Below are 9,727 nucleotides of genomic sequence, written 5' to 3'. Positions count from 1 at the left end.
TATGGAGTAGCACCCCCTTTTCAACGAGGCATCTGTTGTTACGCAAATGCTAGGCTCATTGTGGATATAAAGTGCCAGTGAGTAGTGCGTAATAATGACTGTCACCATCTTAAATCATGTATGGCCTCTGAAGGTGGGCTCATTATCCCGTTAAATTTACCGTGGTTTAACTTAAGGGCATCAATTTTATCTAATTCCAGCCAGCAATAATGCAACTGATCGTACATTACGCCCGGGAGACTCAAAGGTAGAGTGCCCAAAACCCGTATAACATCCCTTATTTTTGTGTGAGACGCTTGTAGAAGCTCATTAAAAATGCGTTTTATCTTCTCAGCTCGTTCTGTAGTCACAGATATTCGCATAAGGACTGATTTGAATCGGAAACCAAAAGTTGTATTTTTTGGATAAAACTCATTGAATAGGAATAGTGTCAAATTCAATTTTTTTCTCCAACTGTCTTTAAGATTTTGTTCTCAGAATTGAGTGTTTCCCATGTTCTTAAATTTGATATGCTGACAGCCTGATAGTTCTCAAAGCTTTTATTTAGATACGCTTTTTAGCGTGGGTACAAAAGAAGAATACTGGTTTCTCTATAAAATCTCAAAATTTCTTAAAAATTTGTTTTTTACTTGCGATCATTCATTGTGTCCGATCGTTTCTTTCTGAATTGGTTCCACTTCGACCGATAGAGGGTGTTGCCCTGATGACGAGATGGAAAATGGCGCCATTGTCGTTTCTCTTGTTTTGAATGTTGCTGCCAAGTGGTATTGGAATTAAAAACTTGTCTTCGCGTTGTTAATTTTGTTGCTTGTGCGAATGTGATCAACTTGGGTTTGCAATTCATCTCCAAACAAGTATTTCGTAATGGGAACATGCGATGCGCATAAAGTACTAAATTCTGGATGGAGATTGGGACGTATAGCGTCATATCGTCGTTTAGACAATTCAAAACTTACATGTCCCAGGATTGCCATGGTAATAGCGTTCTTACGAACAAGATCATCAATATTCAGTTCGCTGCATGCTGTTATTGCAAGCAACCAACAGTTTATTGGGGGTTTGTGTTGCTATATTTGTCATGGTTGATTGAATGGCACTCAATTGTAAATCTCGCCCTCTAGCTGGGTGGTCTAATTTCTCCCAAATTTCGGGGCTTATCTTAGGTACAATAAGACAATCGCAGTTCTCTAAGGACTAAAATATTCTTCCTTCAATTGTTCGTAGCTCAGCTTGTTCAGCCGGTGGATAATTGAGGCCAGCTTCCTGTTGACGATTGGTGAAGTCTTCTCAGTTTCGTCAAGTGTTTGCAGTATCTCTTTCCGCAGCGGGTCCACTGCTAGTTGTTCTGCTTCAGAATTGCGCTTGGTCGAAAGTTCTTCGCAAACTGCGTCATGCCCTGACTAAAGCACTTGCTTTCCTCTTACGAGTAGATTCTACTGTAGAGGATACTGATGTTTCCTGCAATAAGCTGAGTGATTTATTCATTGTGGTTGTTGCTTCACTCATCCTACCAAGGGTGGTTGCCACATTCAAATTCCTTGATGTGACTTGCACATCTTCGCTTTCTTCAATGTTATCGTGTCGCTCGAATGTGTTAACCAATACGTAGTTTGTATGCAGTATTTCGCTTGTTTTCAAAAATATGAAATGTGTTCTTTCAAAGACTTTTTCTTGTAAGAGTTACCTTGTATTAGTTGCGATCGGCTGATAATCAACAGGGAAGTATGAAATGTTATTGAAAGAAACTAAATTGTTACACAATCCAAAACCTTTGACAGGCTGACATGAAACATGTACACGTACTTTGCTTACCTATTTCAAAGGAAAAATCCCATGTAGGCAGGTATCAGGTCACGTGCAGGTCAAAAATTTTGGAATTTTTTGCTAACAACTGTTGCATACGTTTTCCAATTTTTTGAGCTGCTATACTTTATACGCACCTATGTAAGCACGCCATGTTTTTAGTGTTGGGACATCCTTGCTTTTCCATTCTAGAGAACTTTCGTGTGCATATCCACAAATGCTTTGTATTATTTGTGTACAGCAACTCTTCTATTTTACTCATTTGAAAATTTCCATCATTCCTTGATAGCGAAGGTGCTGACAAACCTATACATTTGCCTCACTTTCGCGTATTGTAAATATACGAGTTAGTTAAAAGTTAATTTCTGAATACAGCCATATTATACATAGGTATAATTAAGTATAATTATGTAAGATTTGTAGTCACATCAGATATAGTTATGAATTGAGTATGAAGAGTAGAAAATCTGATGATATACAATAAGTAAATTGCTAACCGGTACAAGAGTTTCTATTTATGCACTTCATTTAAATGAATTAAGCAATTTCAACTGTTTTTGAGTAAAATCACCATAACGATCAACATGGCCTACGAAAAAGTACTGAAATGGAGACCCTCGGAAATATGGCGTTGACGTACGTACCTCCAACTTCCATAAACAAAAAAATTTTCCTGAAGTGCTTACCCAGCTAGCATAATCACGTTGTCTCAACGTTTTACCAACGTTCGTCGAACGTTCACTCAACGTCGAGGACCAACGTTGAGACAACATGATTTTGTAAACTCGTAGGAACGTGGTGGCGACGTTAGGAAGAACGTTGGGATGTAACGTATTTTCAACCTAAACCCGACGTTTGTACAACGCTCATACAACGTTTATCCGACGTTCATACAACATATATCAGACGTTCATACAACGTTTATCTGACGTCTATCCGACGTTCATTTAACATACAATTAATGATGCATTATTTGTGAAATCATAAAACAGCCTTTCCAATGATACGAACTAAAGTTTAATTTCCATATAATCAACTTTTAATTCATCGATTTTGCTGTGCGTGTTTTAATATACATATTTACAAAAATGCTAATTAAGCCGATTCCAATAAATTGCCTTTTCGGACCTGCAAGAAAATAACATATATGATTATTAGAAAATGGTAGTCTATATATCATTTTTATATGTCTTACCACCTACAACAACATTGACATATTTGTCTGTAAAAGATGCCATTTAAATGAAAAACTGAATCGTCTGCTGTATGTATATTTTCGTAATTTAATTTATATAAACATATGAATCAAAGTATTTTTTAGTTTTATTCACTTAAAAGCAATCAAATAAATCCACTTATATGAATGCCACTACGTACGTACGTCGGATATAAGAACTTATCTCGCGCTACAACGTCATCTCATACGCACGAGAAACAAAACAAGAGAAGAAAATTTTAATCGCTACGGCACATTTTTCACATTTAAACAACACTGTCTTTTTTATATAAATAATAAAACAATTATTGAATTGGGTTTTCACGTAATATAAAGAATTATCAAGGCATCAATGTGTTCTATCTGCCTCAGCGTTGGTAGATTGAACAAACCTTGGCCTTCATAAGTCTTAATTCATATACTATTTTATTCAATAATTGTTTAATATCACGCTAAGCAAATTGTATATTATAAATCTAATCATGCAGTTTGAGTTAACAAAATTTAAAACTTGCACAAATCTAATACCTGCACTAAAATGAACGTTTTTAAAGGTACGCATTATTTATATGTGTCCATTCCATTTTGCTTTACTTATAATTGAAGGACAATGAAAGACACATGCTCACTTTCTTTAAGTGCACATGCCAATATTGTTATTGTGTATTTTTCTCAACTTACACAGACAAGAAAATACAAATATGTTAACTATGACATTACGGAGTAAAATAAGTCGAGTTCTCCCTGTCTAAGTTGAGAAAATCAAACAAAGAAAAAATGGCATCTATATACTTTACCCAGCAATCTATGATGATAATGACATGTTACCTTAAATCTGGAACCACCTTACTTGCCTGGAGCATATTTCGAAAATTCGGCAAATTGCTCTCCAACGTTGGCCTCGCTGCATCCTTTACGAGCTCTGAGGCAGGCTTCTAACAAGTGAAACGAAACAGAAAAGACATACTTTACATAAATTGCATGGATATAACACTAAATCATTTTCGTAAGCTGAATGATAAACAACAATTCATTATAGTGACATATTCAAAACAGTTTAATGTTTTAGCTTTTAAAACTTGCAACAATATTCCTTATAACGAGGAGCAACATAAATGGCTGTTTTTCCAATTCATGAACAAGAAAAAAGAGACAAAACATGGTACTGCTGTCGCAATCATTATCGTCTAATTGTGCTTACTTGTGGTAACTTTGCAGACGACAAAGGTGTTGAAATGGTCGCTTTGACTTTCTGCCTTTTAAATCATATTAGGACCATAGATTATTTGTTCCCAGCTTTGTCATAATTCTTCTAACACTGCTTGCACAGGTGTTTGCGCACAGTGCTACCAAAAACTGCAGCTAGTAAAGAGAGTAAAAGATAAATTATATGGATAAGTTCAATTTAGACATATATATATGTATCTATAAGTTTGAAAATTTGTAATCCAGGCATTGAATATATAAAAGATAAAACGTTTAAAAAAAAAAATCCGGAGAAACGTTTTATCTTTTATATATGTATCTATATAACCATTTTGATCTCGAATTGCAAAATAAAACAATCCAAAGTGAATGGTGAGAGCTTTTAGAAAGACAAGTTTCTTCGTTAAAATTTTTCAGCACAAATAAGACGACACACTCCTAAGAGCCGTTTGAAGTATCGTAACGTATTTACATCAATCAGAACACGACAATGCTCTCACGAAAAACACGATGCTAGATTCATATAGTTTAATCAGATAATCTGACCCCCTAACGTCACGAAAATCGTCATTAAAATTACGTTTCAGACTTTGACAAACGTGCATGTTTTCAAGCTTCAAACACAAATGGTAGAAAAAAAGTCAATATTATGTTACGTAATTGCAAATGAAACGATAATTTTCACGTTTTCAAACCGATAAAGGGGAAGAGCTATGCCTTCCTTTGTCACATTTTTTTTTACGTAACACTTGAAAGAGTCATGCATAAAAATAAGCAGTGATAATAAATGTTACTAAATACGTTTTGGTGGTTAACTTTCTAAAACTTACAAACTTTCTTCTGGACTTTTCTTCATCAAGACTGGAGAATAGGTCCTCAAGTTCTTAAACCGAATCTAAGGGCTTAGGTACAACATCTTCCAAAATTTTGTGCTCGTCTACACCTTTCGTAACGCTTAACAGAGCACGTGATATTGACGACGCTTCTTCTTGCTTATCAATTAATGTTTCCAGTTTGGTGAGAACTGATCTTTGAAAGCCTACATGATAGATAGGAAAATAATAGAATAACTTATGCATAACCTACGTAATATCTTAAAAATATATAACCTTACAACATGCTAACAGGAAAATTCAAATAAAACTCGCATCAAATTGCTAATTGATTACACACACAAAATAACAACGCTATTCAAAAACTATATACTGTAGAAAAGGTACCATTAATGTTTGGTTGAGAACGTCTTCCTGCAGGTGTTATGTTCATAAAACTTGTCGAAGGCGTTTCGTGCGATGAAAGGTCATGCGCATCTGCAAAGCAATCACGTGTTGCAATTAGTTGTGAAGAAAAAAAAACATTTCAAACTACACGAAATAAACGTAAATGAAAACGTAACAACAAGACAAGCAATAATGAATTGTAAGAAAAGCTTGCCTAAGACACCACTGTTTCGTTGAGAATGTCTTTCTCCTGTTGTGTTAGTTGTAAGAATTCCTTGTGAAGAGACGTTGCTTGTATCTACAGAGAAGACACGTACTGGGTTTAACATATATCTTTATTGCACGCACGTACGTCATTTAAATTAAGGCACTACAAGTTTCAAAAGTCAGAAACAGAAAGGTGACTAAAATAAAAACCTCGAGAAAGTTTCATTTGGTAGTTTGATAGCAAACGCTGAGAATTAGATTTGAACGAATGTATTTTGATTAAATCGTGGAAAACACAACTGCAATTTTAACTATAACTAACATTTTTTCAACTAATTACAACAACATTTTAAAGGACCAACGCATACAGCACCTGTAGAACATACATAAGCCCTATAATGCAACGATGGACGTAGAAAAACAGTAAATGTACAATACAAATGTTAAAGTTATTTAAAAAGAATCAATCAAAATTATTTCAACCTTTTAGTCGACATAATATATGAAAGTTGCTGATTAGTCAGTTCTGATGACAGAAAACTTACCACTACGCTGAGATGGTGTCCTACTAGTAGATGGGGAAGTTATTGCATGATCCTTTGTGTTTAGGATTTCTGGTGCTAGTTCACCGTCATATAAATCTAGATCAACATTATATTAGTATGAAATAATAAATTTTATACATGCATGTTCCTGTCAAAAAATTGTTTACTTGTACAAGGATTATAATAGCGCTTATACCTTTTTCTGCAAGGGAGATCAGCTCGCTGTACACCGGCAAATCTAAAAAGAAAAATCACTCATTAGATTTAAATGCAAGGTAGCAATATGTGAAAAACTGCACTCCTTTGAATAAAGCAATGGCCTATTGCATTGCAGCTACAGTACTTACTTCTAGAATTTGTTGATTAGATTTCATTGACGGCTTAAAGAAATTTTGCCTGTAAACAAAAGAGACTGTCTGAATTCTGTAGCTTTCCATCTGTCAACCTCCATTAAACTCTTAGGTTCTTGCACAAATGTAGAGGGGATAAATGGTTTAAGCTCCACCAATTTATACTAACAGCATCTACATGGGCAACAGACATTTTAGCAGCGCGATTTATCATCATCCAAACCATAATCAACTTTACTGATAACACCCAGACACAGTTGATGCATGTAGTCAAATGGAAATTGTTTTACCATATCAACAGGCAAGTGACAGAAAGGGCTAACAAAGCGATGATGTTCTTCTTGTATCTGCTTCCTAAAGGAAATATTAGTGCGTAATTCTATATTAGTATTTTGAGAGTAAGTCACTTGACCAAGCCACTTCCCTGGTTTTTTCTGTATTGCACCTGGTCATGTTTTATTATGATAGGAACTAAAATAAATAATACAATGCAACTGTCACTCTATTTATTTTTGATTAATTTAAACATATCCTAATGTTATAACCCATTCTCCCTAAGTGCTGGTGATCACAACATTTAGCAAAATGTTTTAATATAAAAAATGATGAGTCTCATTCACAAGTTATGGTAACTTATATGTCTCCTCAACCATTTGTAACTTATTCTCTCCTTTACATGCATGTATCATACCTAATTTAAACATAACGCTAAAATTTTAAGTATAACATTATAGTTTACTTGCTAACAACAGCAAATGGAAAATGTTCTAAGCAACTAAATAAAAATAATTTAATTGACATTGCAAGCTTACTAAAGAAATAGGCGAAGTTAATAAACCAATCTAAGAGATAAAAAATTGGGTTGTAAACTACATATTGTCTTGAATGCAATAATTGGACAAACGATACTTACTAGTATCATAAAGCAACCATGCATTGTTATGAATAAACATTCAATTACCTCTTTGTAAATTTAAATCACTGTTTAAAAACTGCTGTGATTTGCAATAGAAAGTACAACTATTTTAAGGTTTAAGGCTACGTGATTCTTAATCAAAAACATTTTGTAAATCACATAATCACATAACCCCATGTTAAAAAATATTAATCATCACCGCTTATCAGTCAGTCAGTTAATATAATTCCAGATATGCTAAAACGTGATATTTACGTAAGATTTCAGATATAAAACAGAATTTTGACAATGAAATTCATACGATTATACATCGGGAATTCAATGATCACAAAAAATTGTAATCATTAAATTTGATAAGTAATTTTTGAACTATAAACATCAGTCGCGTGACTGATTTGACACACCCTAGATCCGCCCCTGCATGTTATGACAATAACAACCATACGTACTGATGAATACCATATCCAAATGCTGTAGCAAAGTGTAGTGATAATATTATTTTTATAAAATAAAAATAGAAATTAAAACTAAGAATAAACTAAGCTTAGTAAATTTGTTTGTTCCTACACTAATATACCCGACTCATAAAGTCACGGCAAAAGTAACATACGACAATCTCTAGATTATAAAGAATGATAAAATAAAGGTACTTACCACAATTTTTACGTATTGAAACATATTCTAGATCATAACTGCCTCTAAACTTGGAAAGCGAGCTGTGAATTATCTTGTCTTGACAACTATTGGGCAAATTCGATTCTTGTACGAGCGATTTTCAAATGAGCACGAACGCCGATATTTTACAGGTATCGAAATAATTTTGATGTCACATTGATTTAAATAACTTTATTTATCCAAGAAAGATATTTGAGATAAGTAAAACGTCGCGAAATGCCTTTTATATTTGAAAATCCTTGTTTGTAAACGTTATCCGCCAAGCATTTCTAGAGTAATTTGTATCTCTAGTGATTAACCGGAAGTGAATTTTGCATATATAATTAGCTTCACATTTAAAAAGTAAAGCTCAAAATAATTCGCGATTTCGCTGCCAAGCAAGAAACCCGATGTAGTGTTCATCGCAGAAACATAGCTTACATGATACTTGTAATCTTAAGATATCTGAGTATAATATTGTTTATAAAAACAAAGCTTTAGGACCACATGGTGGTGATGTATATGTCTATAGATAAAACAAATTTATTCAGTTTACAGTTCTTGACTAATTTAGTTCGACCACGTTTGAGGCTTTTTGGGTTAAAATTATGCCAAGCAACTATTTATAAACTAATTAGTTAATTTAATTACAGCAATGGACATTTTTATATTCTTGGTGTGAAGTCGTTTGAATTGTGCTTTTAATAGACTTAACTTTTGCTATCTTACGAATCAATTCTGACTACCAGAAACAGCTTGAAATATACCTAAATGATACAACCAAACATCGGACATGATCTTAACAAATCTATATAGCTTCTACAATATGAATTCTATATCAGCTTTCCTTCATTTAACTTCATTCAATTTATCAGAGTACAATGTAATGTTATCTTATCAAGGCGTGAGATTTACTTTTCCCAACATTTAAGCCAACGAACGCCTATTTTGTCTTAGGGGGTGTTTACATGAATCCGGAATGATTTTCGATCCGGAATAAACTCATTCCATTTTAAAAGAAATCCTACTGCATGTTTACATGAATCCGGAATGAGTCACAACTCGATCCGGATCGAGCTCATTCCTATTTTCATTCCGGATCGAAGTTTCATGCCGGATCAAAATTTAGTTTTAATCTCATGTAAACGCGTACTGAGTTTCATTCTGGAATGATATTGTGATTAATGACAAAGCACGCATGCACCATGTGTATTGTCTACTGGGAAATTGAAGCTCGTAAGCTAAATGGACTAAAATGAGTGAGAGAAAAAGCAACAATTAGTTTCATGCAAGTATTAAGCTGTACGTTTCATGCAAGTATTAACTCAGAAACGAAAGAAAAAAGGGTTGTTATAATGTTTAAGTTTGTTGTCTTCAAAATTGATAATTCCTACGAAATGTCAATCCCTGTGTTGATTTCCCATGTAAACGTGGATTGACATCACGTTTCGACTGGAATTGAAAGTCATTCCGGATTCATGTTAACACCCCCTTATTGAACTTAAACAAGCAAATGAAGAAAAAGTTCCGCAATCTAACATTGTGCATTTTCATGTATAAGACCAACTCCTTATTATGGAACTAAGGTTTTTTTAACAAACTCCCAAAGT

The 9,727-nt window shown here is 33.9% G+C and overlaps 2 long non-coding RNA genes across 3 annotated transcripts; both read right to left on the bottom strand.

The window, feature by feature from the left end:
• Nucleotides 1–2,824: 2,824 nt before the first annotated feature.
• On the bottom strand, nucleotides 2,825–5,584 carry LOC124448790. 2 transcript variants are annotated; one of them, XR_006949250.1, is made up of 5 exons: nucleotides 5,446–5,584; nucleotides 5,056–5,264; nucleotides 4,221–4,381; nucleotides 3,848–3,954; nucleotides 2,825–2,931 (listed from the first exon to the last, which is right to left on the bottom strand). It is a non-coding gene; the product is annotated as an uncharacterized LOC124448790 (long non-coding RNA). The 2 variants fall into 2 exon arrangements; XR_006949251.1 differs by having other exon boundaries at nucleotides 5,169–5,264.
• Nucleotides 5,585–5,659: 75 nt separating this feature from the next.
• LOC124448788 lies at nucleotides 5,660–8,335 on the bottom strand. The gene is made up of 6 exons (XR_006949249.1): nucleotides 8,118–8,335; nucleotides 6,838–7,018; nucleotides 6,545–6,721; nucleotides 6,394–6,435; nucleotides 6,198–6,293; nucleotides 5,660–5,743 (listed from the first exon to the last, which is right to left on the bottom strand). It is a non-coding gene; the product is annotated as an uncharacterized LOC124448788 (long non-coding RNA).
• Nucleotides 8,336–9,727: the final 1,392 nt, after the last annotated feature.

The sequence above is a fragment of the Xenia sp. Carnegie-2017 genome, unplaced genomic scaffold (genome assembly GCF_021976095.1).
Source record: "Xenia sp. Carnegie-2017 unplaced genomic scaffold, XeniaSp_v1 HiC_scaffold_23, whole genome shotgun sequence".
NCBI classification, from domain to species: Eukaryota; Metazoa; Cnidaria; class Anthozoa; order Malacalcyonacea; family Xeniidae; genus Xenia; species Xenia sp. Carnegie-2017.
The sequence above is the reverse complement of the archived record's forward strand: the minus strand, read 5'-3'. Positions and strand labels throughout refer to the sequence as shown.